This window comes from Ambystoma mexicanum, chromosome 2q, assembly GCF_040938575.1.
Source record: "Ambystoma mexicanum isolate Mex_15411 chromosome 2q, UKY_AmexF1_1, whole genome shotgun sequence".
Taxonomy (NCBI): Eukaryota; Metazoa; Chordata; class Amphibia; order Caudata; family Ambystomatidae; genus Ambystoma; species Ambystoma mexicanum.
The window spans coordinates 965,499,099-965,513,473 of record NC_090924.1 but is presented as its reverse complement, the minus strand read 5'-3'; the positions used below and the strand labels follow the sequence as shown (position 1 = coordinate 965,513,473).

The 14,375-nt window shown below is 44.0% G+C and overlaps 1 protein-coding gene across 5 annotated transcripts in view; it reads right to left on the bottom strand.

Moving 5' to 3' along the window:
- Positions 1-14,375, bottom strand: part of MYRIP (myosin VIIA and Rab interacting protein) — a 2,049,246-nt gene that overhangs the window by 51,863 nt on the left and 1,983,008 nt on the right. The gene's annotated exons all lie outside the window — the stretch shown is intronic.

Here is a 14,375-nt window from a genome sequence, read left to right as displayed (position 1 = left end):
CTTTTCGTTTCATTATTGATTTATGTGCCATCAATAAGATTCTTGCTCTACAATTTCCCATTGTGCCTGATGTGATGACAATTTTAACCACGATTCCGGCTTCTGCTACTCACTTTAGCGTTGTGGATCTTAAGAATGCTTTCTTTAGCATTCCCATACACAAAGATAGTAGATATCTGTTCTCGTTCACCTTAGGGGGACGCTCGTTTACCTTCACCCGTGCGCTGCAAGGTTACACAGAGAGTCCTAGTACCTACAGTAGGGCCTTGAAAGAGCAGCTTGATACACTCGAGCTGCCCACCACTTGTACACTACTTCAGTATGTAGATCTACTTTTAGATGCTGACTCTCAGAGAGCACCTGTAAGGAGGGCACCATGTGGTTGCTTATTCACCTAGCACAACATGGACACAAAGCTTCACTCAAAATGTTTCAGTATTGTCGACAGGAGGTCGCCTATTTAGGCTATCTCCTGTCAAAGGAGGGAAGAAGGATGACGCCTGAGCGGATTGAAATCATTTCTAGCATGTCTGTCCCAAATACACAGAAGGAAGTCAGAGCCTTGATAGGAATGGCTTCTTACTGTAGGCAGTGATTCCCCAACTTCTCGTTAACGATTAAACCAATGTTGGCTTTGACGAAGAAGGGCATTTCTTCGCCATTGCCGTGGAACTTGGAACACCAGCAAGCATTTGATCTGCTCAAGACTGCACTGTGTTCAGCACCAGTTTTGGGCACGCCAAATTATGAAAAGGCCTTTGTGTTGTATGTGCATGAACGTGATGGATGTGCTTTGGCTGTAATAACGGAGGAACATGGAGGGAAGAATAGGCCGTGCAGCTACTTTTCTTCCGCCCTTGATCCTGTTGCATGCACTTTGCCAAGATGTTTGAGAGCTGTCACTGCTGCTGCTGCATCTGTAAAACAGAGCGAGGGAATGGTCCTAGGCCATGCTTTAACCCTGATGGTACCTCACACTGTAGATGTTCTATTAAACAGAACACAAACGCAACACTTCACCTCCACACGATTAACGAGATTCAAATTGATCTTGTTTGCACCGCACATTAAAATTCAGAGATGTTGCGTTCTCAATCCGGCTAAACTTTTACCTTTCCCGCAAGGTACTGCTTGCAGTGACAATGAGTCACATGACTGCTTTTACACCACAGAGCAAGAGACAAAAGGCAGAATCGATCTAAAAGATACTCCTTTGAACAATCCACAAGGGGAGCTGTTTTGTGATGGCTCTCGCTTCAAAGTTCCGGATGGTACATCCATGGCTGCTTATGCAATCACCACATTGAGCACGGTTGTGAAGACCAAAAGAATCACGCATAACTCTGCGCAGGCTGCAGAGATTATAGCATTGACTCGAGCTTGTGAACTTTCCGAAGAGCTTACAGTAAATATATGTACTGATAGTCCGTATGCTTTAGGGGTGGTTCACAACTTCGGTAGACTTTGGGCAGAACAAGGTTTTTTGACCTCACATGGCACTAAAATCCAGTATGGCTCCTTGATAGTACTGTTACTCTCAGCGCTTGCACTCCCCACTCAGTTAGCAATTATGAAATGTGCAGCACATCAGAAGATCATAGATAATGTGGGAAAAGGGAACGCTTTCGCTGACCAGATTGCCAAACAGACTGTCACTGATCTCCACTCAGAAATGTATACTTGAAGGGAAGCCACAAATACCTTTACTTTGGATGAGGGCATCGAATCTGTGAAAAACATTCAAGCGGATGCCACAATCTAAGAAATGGGCTGAGGGTTTGGCAAAATTGGATGATGATGGGTGTTGGGTGGATAAAGTAGAAGGGAAATGGTTGTTGCCGGATGTGTACATTACAATGATGGTCGCTATGGCTCATGGTCCCACCCATATCTGTGCACGGAAAGTTACCAAAATGTTGCAAAATGTCTGGGTGAACGATAAAATCTCCAAAGTAGCTGAACGTTTTGTTCAGAGTTGTATGATTTGCTTGCAGCATAATATGGGAAAGGGCACATCGACTCCAAGGGGTAGTTTTGGTCTACCTCTGTCCCCTTCGAGGTGATACATTTTGATTTCATTGAAATGGAGCGTTGCAACAACTACACATATGTGCTAGTGGCTGTCTGCGCTTTTAGTAAATGGGTTGAAGCCTTTCCCGCCAAAGATGCCACCGCAATGACAATGGCGAAGACCATGCTGAAGGACTATTTTCCTAGCTTTGGTTTGCCACGAGTCATCTGGTCGGACAATGGTCCACATTTTATTGCTGCTGTAATTCTGCAGATATGCGGGTGATTACAGATCGATAAACGGTTCCATTCGGCTAGACACGCTCAGAGCGCTGGTTTGGTAGAAAGACACAACAGCATCATCAAGAACAAGCTCGCTAAAACGTGTGCCGGCACCAAACTGAAATGGCCGGACGTCTTACCGGTCGTGTTATTATCTATGAGGACAACCCCACAAACTAAGACTGGGCTCTCCCCATTTGAGGTGGTCATGGGTAGGCCAGCTAACATTTAGGGCCTACCTAAACCCCGATATTTGTGTGACATTGAACATGTACTTCTTTCCAATTACTGTGGCCAGTTAACTAAAAATCTGTATTTGATTTACCAATAGGTGCGAGAAGCCCTTCCTGTTAAGTACGAGGGCCCAGGTCACAGCATACGGCCTGGCAATTGGGTCCTCGTTAAGTCATTTGAAAGAGCATCCTGCCTCGCACCTCGTTGGCGGGGCCCGCATCAAGTTCTCTTGGTCACACAGACCGCCGTACGAGTGGCGGGGCGGAAACAGTGGATTCACGCGTCCCACATCAAGAGGATTCCCTTCCCTTTGCCACATGATACAGAAGACACAGATTCCCTCACCTGCGCTACACCCAACGATCACGTAGCATCAAGCAGCATCGAGAGTGCAGAGACTCTCCATGAGCCCGTGGGGCCTGCGTGAAACAGCCGATTTATCTCCACAATCTCCAACGGATCCTTTTGCACCATTGTTAAATCGTGGTTCAAATTCACCACTTCCATCAGGAAGCGATGAAACATTGTTTGCAGATCACACAGTACCAGGAGTCACAAGGTACGATCTGCGTCCGAGGAGTTAGATGTACTGCACGGTTCAGCTGTGCCATCAGGGAAAAAAAATCATTGGAGGGCTTGTCTTTTTGGCCCAGTTCTTTTGCACGTAAGGGAATTCTGTTAGCTAGGGTTTGGGCAAGGACTAAGAAAACGTGCGATCTGGAGATCGCCAGCAAACTGACTTTGGCTTATTCATTTGAAGAAACGTTGCCTGCAACCGCTCCCACTTGTACGGAACAGATAAGAGACCTGTGTGACCAACCGTAGAAATGAACAATCGAATGCGTGGGCCCCGAAAACGTATTGTTTTCTTTTGATTATGTTAGCTAGTTTCACAATAATAATTGCCTTAGGGTTTTGGTATTTGGAGGAAGTACATCCGTTTGAAATTCTGTTACCCACTGAAAATGTACCTACTGTTTCTACACCTTTCGTGCATCTGCACACTCTATCTCCTAGAGACTCTCAGAACAGACAGAGTTACCATAACACTACTCTATTACTTATCATGAATGCCACACATGCCATTTTTAACAAATCTGATTGTTGGGTCTGCTCGCATTTACCGCACCACGGGGAAAAGGGGCTGGGCTGGTGTATTCATCCTTTACCTTTGACTACTGCATGCTATGCTTCTTTGAGGGCACTATTCTTTGGCTGATGGAACAATAGCATCTTGGGGAACTTAGATGGAACCAATTTGAATGACTTTGAGAAGCATGTTCTAACGCCCCTTGGATGCTCACTCTTTGCGAATAGGAGCAAGCTTAATGTTGCTTCTATTAGGCCTTCTGATAGACTGTCCCGTCCTTTTCAATCTCTGATCTCCTTCAAGATGGCTCCTATAGGCAATAGGAATGCCACGCCACCTTCCTATACTGTTAACCACAGCCCCGATTCAGTTTCTTTCTGCATACAGAGGAATAGTACTCAGTCAATGGGTGATTTCAAGGGTTGCGCCAATGTTGCGAACTTGACCAGTGAGGACAGACCTTCGTATGTAGGCGAACCTGTCTACTTTGTTTGCGATAATGTAGCTTTCCCATGGTTACCTAGGGATTGGCAGGGAACCTGTTATTTAGGGATTCTGTTACCCAGGGTTTTTATAGCAAGCACGGTAGAAATCTCTAAGGCTCGTCCAAGACGGGAGGAGAATGGCGATACTTCAGCACAAGCTCTGGGTGACGTAGCTAAATCCTTCGTACCCTTTTGGGGGCAAATATTAAACTCTGAGGATATCAGAAGACTAGCGAGAGTACTGGAGAGGACCATCAACCGGACCACTGACATACTCTATAACAGGACTCAACAAAAAGCGATAAGGTTAGTGGCACTTCAGAACCGGATGGCATTAGACGTCATCCTGGCTGAGCGTGGTGGGGTATGTAAATTAGTGGAGTCTGCTTGTTGTGTTTTCGTGCCAGATTCCTCCTCAACTATCTTTAAGGCAATACAAAATCTGCACATCCTAAGTTCAGAAGTGCATGTTCCCGAGGGAAACCAGTATTTTAGCGCTTGGTTCTGGGACTTCTTGCGATCTTGGGGATGGAAGTTACTTTCGGTCTTGCAGATCATTTTGGGTATCCTGTTGTTTTTCTGTTGTTATTTACAGTGCCTTCCTGGTATATGTTTGGCGTTAGGAGGATGTTGTGCACAGGCGATGGGTACATTCGGACACAAGGTATGCACCCCTCAGAAAATGACCAACGAATTTGTGTTGAAAGAAATCTCAGTATCTGACCTCATGGTGATCGATATTTCTGATAGTGATTCAGGATGCATGGACATTGAGATGTGGAGTTACTCGTAAAGTGACTATAAGTAGTTTAGCGCTTGGCTTAGGCCAAAAGGAGGGTTTGTTAAACGGGAAATCATATTGTGCCTCCTTTCTCGTATATATTGGCCTATGCCCAGTCGCTCTGAGAAGAAAACCACTTTGCAAAGTTCCGATTTTGGATCGGCTTCGCCGCCATTTTAGGTCCATCCGCCATTTTTGATTTCTGTTCAAATGTAACTCTGTATTCTAAAATGGTGGACAGTGTTTCCCGCTTGTGACCGAGCCTTCTTGGACTTCGTACCGTAGATAATGGTTAGACTATCCGTTGGCCGAATGTTTGGGCAGAGTAAAGAGACCTTGTCCCATGCCTGACTTGTAGTCTAAGGATTAACTGCACCAATAAGTCTGATCCGCAGACATACATTGAACACAATGTTAAGCAAATATTGAACGTGGACACTGGCTGAACTGCATTGTGAAGGACATGTGTTAAGGTTTACTGCTAAATCCAAGAATACACTGTTGCCATTGTAACTTGTTTGTATGTAAACTGAAGATGATCCATGTGCATATTGTCGTACAAGCCATAACTGAACTTGGCACAAACTCTAGAACATGGATTATTAACTCGCAGAGAGTCTGGACATTATTACCAAAAATGGATAAAATGCACAACTGTTTTGTAACTGCGCAGTAATAGAATAAAGATCTGTGAATCTTTATTAGCCTGTGTTTGGTGTATTTCCTTTTGTGGTACTCAGCCTCGATATTTCCTTGCTTTTACAATGGGTTCTCAGTCCTCCGCTGCATCTAATCCCAGAAAAATCTGAGCATTTGATAACACCCCTCCGAGTAGCCTTGTCCTGCTTTCGTCAGCTTCTCTCTTTATGCTGGGTCCCTACCTCTTCTCATACTGCCACATACTGCTTCAGTCTCAATGCCTTTAGTGGGGAGTCCCTTGACCTGTTCTCACTGTTTTCATTCGTTTATTAGTCTCTAGCTCCTCCTCATTCCACATTATGCTCAGTCTCTTACCTCTCATCACCGGCCTAAGAGGTGCGGGGGGAGAGGCCTCAAGCCATCATCTTGGATTTAATTTTCATTTGTCCCTGTAGCTTTTTTTTTAATCGAAGTTTGAGTTATCTGTACTCCTGGGTTTACTGGCTGTGTTTCTGCTATCTAAGGGGTCTGCATGCAACAGATACGTGCTATTTTACATGTTTTATGTTGCTAAACAACTGCTTGTTTTTAAATTAATCACAACAAAAGCACACACCAGTGTTGATTCAGACCTATTTTGGTAAATCACATGATGATAAAAAAAAGAAGGGCACACCCCCTTCATTATCAAAAAGCACACATGTAACATGTGTTACAACTACGAAAGTCAATGATACGGAAGATGTAAGTGCTTTAAAGTAAAACGATTAACAAGGGCATGAGCATCAATACAAAAACTGAGTGGCCCATATTCTGGCCCTCACAGTGCAGGCTGTACTGAAGTAACCATTATCATGTTCTTGTGTTGCGATTATTTGGACAAATACCTAATGCGGTGCAGGTGTTTTTCCAACCTGGTTAATGGCTAACCTAAGAGACTAATAACTATTTACTAATCTTGATAGATTTCTGCAGGCCTCCAATCTGTAGCACCGGATCAATCTTCCATGTTTATCCCTAGCCACTTTGCTGTTTGCTCTCCTCACCTGGTAGCCATTGTTTCCTCCTACTGGCCTCCCCGATTCCCACCTTCCCGGCCCTGCCCTTGTATCATAATGACCTGGTCTTCTGTGAGTTATTTCAAAGAAATCTCAAGTTGATTTTGTCTACTTTTATTGACAGCGAGTTGGAGCTTTGGGCCTGTGTCCGAGAACTCTCTAAACCTAATGGGAGTAAATCTCTAAGCTGTTGTTTTGCTCTGTGGAGCTTAAGGAGATTATGTCCACTTGATGTTCTGGCTCTGACCGTAGCCGTTTTAGAGGTTTTTCCCTTTTATTCATTTAAAATGGACTTTGCTTCTTAACAATAGGCCTGGCTAAGAGTCAGAAACAGGCTGCAGCCTATAGGTCAATAAGACCAACTGCCTCTTAATATCTAGTTAACATTATCTAGTCTTATATAGTGCTACAAAACCCCTGGTATCTAAATGCAGAAATAACAGTTGATATTATCCGACTGCGTAGTACTCAATGTATCTAAATCAGAAGGATTAAAGGCTGAATTGGCACTGCCGGGATTCGAACCTGTAACAGCAGGCTGCGCACAGATAATTATAATTGGTTATTTATTATGGGCTTAATACCCAGATGTTTCTAAGCGTGGACCTGGGGATCAAACCTGTGTTGCTCCGCGTCGTCTTCCTTCCAAGTCGAGTGTGTTGCCCCTGAGCTATCCTCTGAATGATCGCTCAGCTCGCTGTGCTATCTGACCGACTGTCCTCCCTCTATTTCTTTGACTTGTATAAAGTAAATATGGCCATCCAACCCATCTCTATTGGCTTTTCCACATGAGTTGTCCAAGGCCAGGCCATTGCAGGGCCGGGATAATGGCTCTGGGGCAACGCGTTTGTCTTGGAAGCAAGACTAAGCTGAGCAACACAGGTTTGAATCCGGGTCCTGCACTTAAAGACTGGCCTCCAGTGTTGAGCGCATTATAAAAGATACATTCATTAATTTGAGTGCTGCACCCCTTTATCAACTCCACCCCCTGCTCTCTGTTTTATGAATTCTGACTCCTTCGCTCTATAGAAGTTTCTTATTGGTAGGATTCAAAGCCTTGCTCTCTCTGGGGGGGGGGGGGGGGGAGAGAGAGTTGCCCTGAGTGCTACATGTTTGACAATGAAAACATAATTCACAGCTAGAAGGGTGTCCTTTCTCTTGTGAAATGTGCTGATTTCTTCTATAGTTAATATTTAGTTTAGTAATTACTTAATAAGTAGTCTAAATAGTTATCCACAAAGTTGATTTCAGCAATATACATTATCACCAATCCACAACAGTCACAGTATAATGTAGCCATGTGCTTGGCTAAGTTCAGCTTTCCTAAGACTTCCTTTGTTAATGCTTTATATACTTCACGTGTCCTTTTCAGTGCACCTATAGCATGCTATCTCACTAAAGGCCACCATGAATGCTGAAAAACCATGGCTTTCAAGTGATACAGTGAACACCTCATTTAAAAAAAGAAAAACAAAAAAGAAACATTGTAAAGCGGGTAAAACACAATGAAGGATTATTATTTCTAGTTAGTTAGGAAACAGGAAAACCAAGGGCTTTGGTTCCTGCCATCTGAAATGAACACAGAATGGCACATATACATCATTAAAAAGGCAGTGTCTTGAAAAAGCTCACCCAAGCGAAACACGCGTCGACACTTTTCCTGTATTAAATGACACCTTTGGAATAACGATAACAAGTAGTATTATATGTGCAGAATGAATTGCACACCGTTATTCTGGATGGGAAAGAGGACGTTGGCACAATGTTTGGTTAAATGTTAACTGTGGCAAAACCTATTTGTTCCCAATATGTAAATGGAGCGAGAGATTAGAGGACGATCTCCAAAAGGCAGTAAGAAGCACTAATGGCTTTGTTAACATCAGTGGTATTTGCACTCAGCATTTGTCCTCACTGGGGGCTCATGTTCCAAACCTTTCTGGATCGCTAGGAAATGGTGCCAATGACAAGTGCGAATTTTGCTTTGATCTGCAGGATTGTTTTATGATTTGTCAGGCAGTTATTATTATTATTATTATTAGGGTATGTACTGAGCATGGACCTAGCTTCAGGAGGCAATGGAACGCTTTACAAGTCATAGGGGGAAGGACACAGTGAGAGATGCAAAGGTACAAGGGAACAGCGAGCTAACGGGCGAGTGCAGACATTTTGGCAGCAAGGGATCAACCAACAACCAGGGGAGGAAACAGATCACCTAGTCCCAGGTTACGTCAAGAGTGTGTTGTCCTAGATTTCAGAAAGAAGCCATTCCTTGAAGTGGAGGATATTGAGCTGCCTCCTGAAATGTAGACTTGAGGGCAGGAATCTGGGTTCCATGTCATTTCATCGCCTGCCTTTTTATCCCCAGGCTTTTTAACGTGCACATTCCATCGAATGTGCTCATCGTTTTTTCTTTTTTCTTTTTTTTTTTGGCAGGTACCCCTGAAACCCCCCCCTTCCACACTTATTTTGCCATTGCCCACCCAACCAAACCCTTATCTGCCCTTTCCCACTCCCCCCCCCTAAAAAATTTGATGAGCACATTCGATGGAATGTGCACTTTGAAAAGCCTGGGGATGAAAAAGCCGGCGATGAAAGGACGTTATATCAGAATCTGGTGTTGGCAGGGACCGGTGTTCTAGAGCCTGGGAAGTGGAACAGACTTTACATGTCCACTCCCTTTCTGGTTCCTCGTGAGTGATGTATGATATGATAGTTTATTTATATAGCGCCTATACACAATGTGTTTCAAAGTGCTTCAAGGCAAGGGAGGGAACAAGGGAAAATACAATAACATTCTTACAGGCCATGAACAGTAAGGATGTGAAATTAACTATCGTACGCGGCCTGACGACATTTCAGATAGTGCAAGCGCTAAGACATAGATAAGAAAGAGAGGGGGAGAGTGGGAAGGAAATGGAAACAGACAGGTGACTACCTTACTAGGCTTGACGACATTTCAGGTAGAGCCGGAAAAAAACAAAAGGTGAGGGATGGGTGCAGAAAGGGGTGGGTGGGACAAAACAAGCGACTATCGTACTAGGCCTGATGACATTTCAGATAGTGCTGGGGAGTAGAGGGGGAAACAATAAGGGGAGGGGAGGAGACAGACACGGTTAATATACTAGATCCAGGGACAATTCTCATAGAGTAAGTGCATAGAAGAAAGTAAGGGGATGAGATAGGAAAAGGGAGAGGAGGAGAGAACACAGAGTAAGCAGTCAAAAAGAGTGGAGAAGCAAGAGGGTAGAGCGAAAACAATTGTAGAAGTCAGTAGTAACACATAATGTTGCAAGCCAGGATACAAGATGAAGATGGGAATAGCAAGGTTGGTGGTGCTTAGGCCAGGGGACCTAGATCCACTTGCACCTGCTCCCCATAAGCAAAGGAAAAGAGGCAGGAGGGCTCCTTAAGTAGAGAAAAAGAGCGGCAACCAGGAAGGCACCAGGTGGGTGGGGCTTGCTAAGTGGGGAAAAGAGTGGCAGGCAGGAAGACACCAGGTGGGCGGAGCTTGCTTAGTGGGGAAAGAGGGGCAGGCAGGAACGCACCAGGTGGGCAGGGCTTAGGCCAGGTGACCTAGATCCACTTGCAACTACTCCCCATCTGCTGGAGGGCTCCTTAAGTACAGAACAAGAGTGGCAGGAAGGCACCAGGTGGGCGGGTGTTAGACCAGGTGACCTAGATCCACCTGCTCCCCATCTAGCTAGCATGAAGTTCTCATGCTCGTGGTAAATCAATGGATCCCTATGGAATACGCCTGAATTTACTACCTGGTGAAAGCAAGCAGATTCCATAGGAATCCACTAACTGCCTCCTGCAGTCGTTAATTGCAAGAGGCATTACACTTTGCCAAATACTTAGTGGAAAAGTGAAGATTAAATGCCACTGGTCAATGCAATTTCCACTTTGGGGAACATGACCTCAACGCTCTCTCTCTGAGGGGTAAATATTTACAAATACAAAAATAAAGAATTGATTGAGAAGGGGCCGGTGTCTGCTTTACCTAAAAATATGTAATGCGCACGTTGCAATGGGGATTGAAGGATGGAGGAGGATCTTGTTACCGCTCGGTCTGCAGCAAAACCCCTATAAGTCCTGATGGCTGCTTGACGGTGAAATCGAAATCGGACTAGGATCGACTGAGTCCGCCATCAGAGGCTAAATCCCTGAAAGTGCACCAGCGTACTAAAATAATGTAATAAAAACACGATTTAAGCGCATACACTTCACTGAACCGAAGTGACGCAACCGCTAGGCAAATGTATATGTTCAGTATGTCTCGGTTGACAAATTGTAACCAGTGCGAGAATAGAGATACAGGCAGAGAAGTTTTTATGGGAGGGCAAAAGGGGCCCCCACAAGGCTGCCTGATCTAAAGTAAGATTCCATTGTTCACCAGACTTAAAAAGCACACACCAGGAGATGTTATGGCATGCTGCTGAGGCGCTAAAGCTATTGCCTGTCTGTTTTGACAAGTACATTCTGCCCTGATCAATTAATCAAGTAATGCTTTCTGTGTTCACTGTGGAATACATAGTTGTGTGTTTCCTTTGGCACAACTTCTGTAGCATTCTTTCCTTCCTGTGGGAATTATGTTGATCATGTGCAATAGCCAAAGTTGTAATCCATATTGATAAATTGAGTTTCACAATGGTTCAGAAGTTAGCTCAGTGTGTTAAGCACTCCTTGCAGAGATATGTGTTCATATGAAAGATTAGAAGAGCACATTCCAGCAAGACTGGCTGAATCTTTCCTATGTCTGAAGTTTATAAACCTACCTGCATAAGTACTTGGTTTTGCAGCATAAGAGGTGCTATTATCAGCAATGTTCCTGCACCACATAAGGGTTGCTATAAAAACTAACATGTCATTCGTACGGCGAAGGTCTAGAAATTGGTTTGCTCAGATGGGGCATTCTAAAACCTAGGCAATCCCCTCAACAGATGAGCATAAACTATTAGCCCAAGAGGTGAATAAGTATACAAATTCAAGACTGTGGAGCCAAATCATATAATATCTTTTGCATTACTGTGCTGTCTTCTGTGAGGTTTGCCTTCTTGCACGCTGGTGGCATTGTTTAGCTCATTACTTGATATTTCTTCTTATGTAGGCCATTTGAGTGGAAGGGGTGGTAGACAGGAGAGAGCGGATCAGATGTTTTTAGGCCTTAGGCAAGCGTATTTTAAGGTATGTTCGTTTGACACAAAAAACGTTTTGCTTTTTGCTTAAAAGTCAAAGGTTTTTCTGTACGTTTATGAATGACAATTTCACAAGTCATTGTTTTGGAAGTATTTAAAGCTTAAAAGTACAAAAGACATACCTAGATTACATCTGTTAAATCACGTTGATTGGTATTCTGGTACTTATGTACTTCCCTTGATGAAGGAGAGAATGAAGCTAGAATCATTCCCATTTTGCATAACACCCTTCTGTAATATTTTGGTTTTAAAAATTGTCAGGTTTGGAAATGTGATTTGTGTACTTGGCAAGTCAGTTTTATGAAATGAGAATTTTTTAGTACATGGTAAGAGCTGGACAAGAAGTGTTCAATTGCATAATTGGCACAAATCCCAGCTTCACCCCTTAAGCAATGTGTGATCCTGGGCATCTCATTTAATCTTTTATTGCCTAACCTCTCAGAATTGCACGTCCCTAAACCTTTCAAAATTGTCAGTCGTTCAGAGTGATTTCCTTCTCAGGATATGATCTTCACAAAAGCCTCACTCATGGTTTCGCTGGCTATAGGGTTGGTTCCACTATAATAGTGAGGATTGATATACTGCACACCATAGGCACTCGTTCCCTTGATCTCTAATGGCAACACTATTTGAAAACCATGTCCCACTTCAATCTCAGTCAGTCTGGATGCAGGCACCTGGTATCTTCTAATCTGCATTCACCATCCATGCTATGCTATGTGCACAGATTCCAATAGGTACATGCATTTACAGTAGAAGAAAAAGAGGAGGAAAGAGCGGTTCCGCACATATCCCAATGGTACATTTACTGGGACTGAAAACAGGCGTTCCACTGCCACCTAAGACGACAAACGGGGTTTACCATCAAATCCTTGGCCGAGCTTTTCTTTTCTCTAGTCCTTTGCGTGAGAGAACCTTGCAGCATAAAGTTTTCTCCTTCCTTACAATTGGTCTACTCTATCCATGCTTGAGCGCTTTTGCATTCTCTTAGGCAGCTAATGTGAGTATTCCGACTATTCTGGGTTACATGTACCTTTTACATACAGTCCAGCATTAATACTATATGCTGCATACCTATCCGGATGCTATTGATAAAAATGATCCTGTTTATATATTAGAATAGACTTAACCTCTTCGTAGATTGCTAATGCTGGCCTGCAAATGCTACTTGTTTATCATTCTGATTAGAGCAAGAAAGAAGAGGGTAAGGGGACTTAAAGGGAGTAAACATGTTTATTTTGAATGCTGCGAAGCAGCATATCAACCTATAGGTTATGATCACGGCGGGTGGGGAGGGTGCCACCAGATATTCTTGATTACTTAATTCCTTTGGTTTGGTGGAGGGGGAGCCCAATTGATGTCCATGCCCAGGGCCCCAAAAATGCTTAAAATGGCCGTGGATACAGGGGTCACTTTGCAAGCCCCCTGTGATCCTAGATCGTAAAAACAACAAAAAAACTTAAAGACAGCATATACATTTGCATTCGGGTGCTAAAAGAATTTCTATGGCGGCCACATTCTTTATGCACCTGGTAAATGCAGGTGGATTACATAAAAATACATTGTAAATGCCTCCCATAATCATTAACAACAAATTACGAAACCCTGTTTCCGCCTGCTTGCACACTTTTGCTTAACAGTATTGAAATGAACAGAATTGCACGGATGGGACCTTATGCTTAATAGTGCTACTGTACAAGGGGCGCTCCGAGCACTTTACTGTTCAAATGAAAATGACCCCTGCAGGCTTCTTGCGCATGACCTGGCCATGTCCATACATACAAAAACTCGAGTGATGGGTAACAAAAGTTGGTCTACAGTACATAGAGTGGAAAAACATATACGATGCAAAGAGATGCATTCTGGGATTGCACAGACAAAAAGGGGTAAACGGGTCAAAGGAAAAGTGGAGTTCAATGCACTAGTGTTGATATTGAATAACTGATCACTAGCTTAATTTTTAACTGCCATGGGATTTCCCCCCAAGTGGCAAGGTCTTTTTTGGTGATTTTGGTATTTCGCCATTCAATGCCTTCTAACGTTTTCTGTTTCATTAACCGCTTAAGTGCCAAGGATGAGGTATCTCGTCCTTGGCAACAGGGAGGTAATCCCAAGGACGTGATACCTCGCACTTGGCACTTAAGGGGTTAAGACTGTCCATTGAAATAAGTCCTGTGTTAGGAGCAGTGCAGGCCAAAGGTCTGCCGGGTGCCTTTGTGAGATTATTAGGTGCGCCCCCCTTCGGAACTCCTCCACTCCACCCTCCCCAACATGCTGACATCACTGGCCAAGGGCTTCTTGAGCCCAGGGGCTGCCGGATGCATTCAAAATGTTTACTTTTGGCACGATTAGTGATGCATCAGGAGCCCCTCGGCGAGAAGTCCTGCGTCCATCACTAATCGCGGCACCAATGCAGAACAGCAGGGGGCAGTTCTGTTGTTCGGCTGCTCTGCTACTCAGAACGGAGCCTCCAGCTGTTCTTGTAAAGTGTGTTTAAGGGCCTCATCCAGCGTGATTCTTTAATAAGCACTGGGCCAGACCGATGCTGAACTTTACATGTAAAGTTAATTATCGGTCTGGCCCACTGCCCATTAAAGTAAC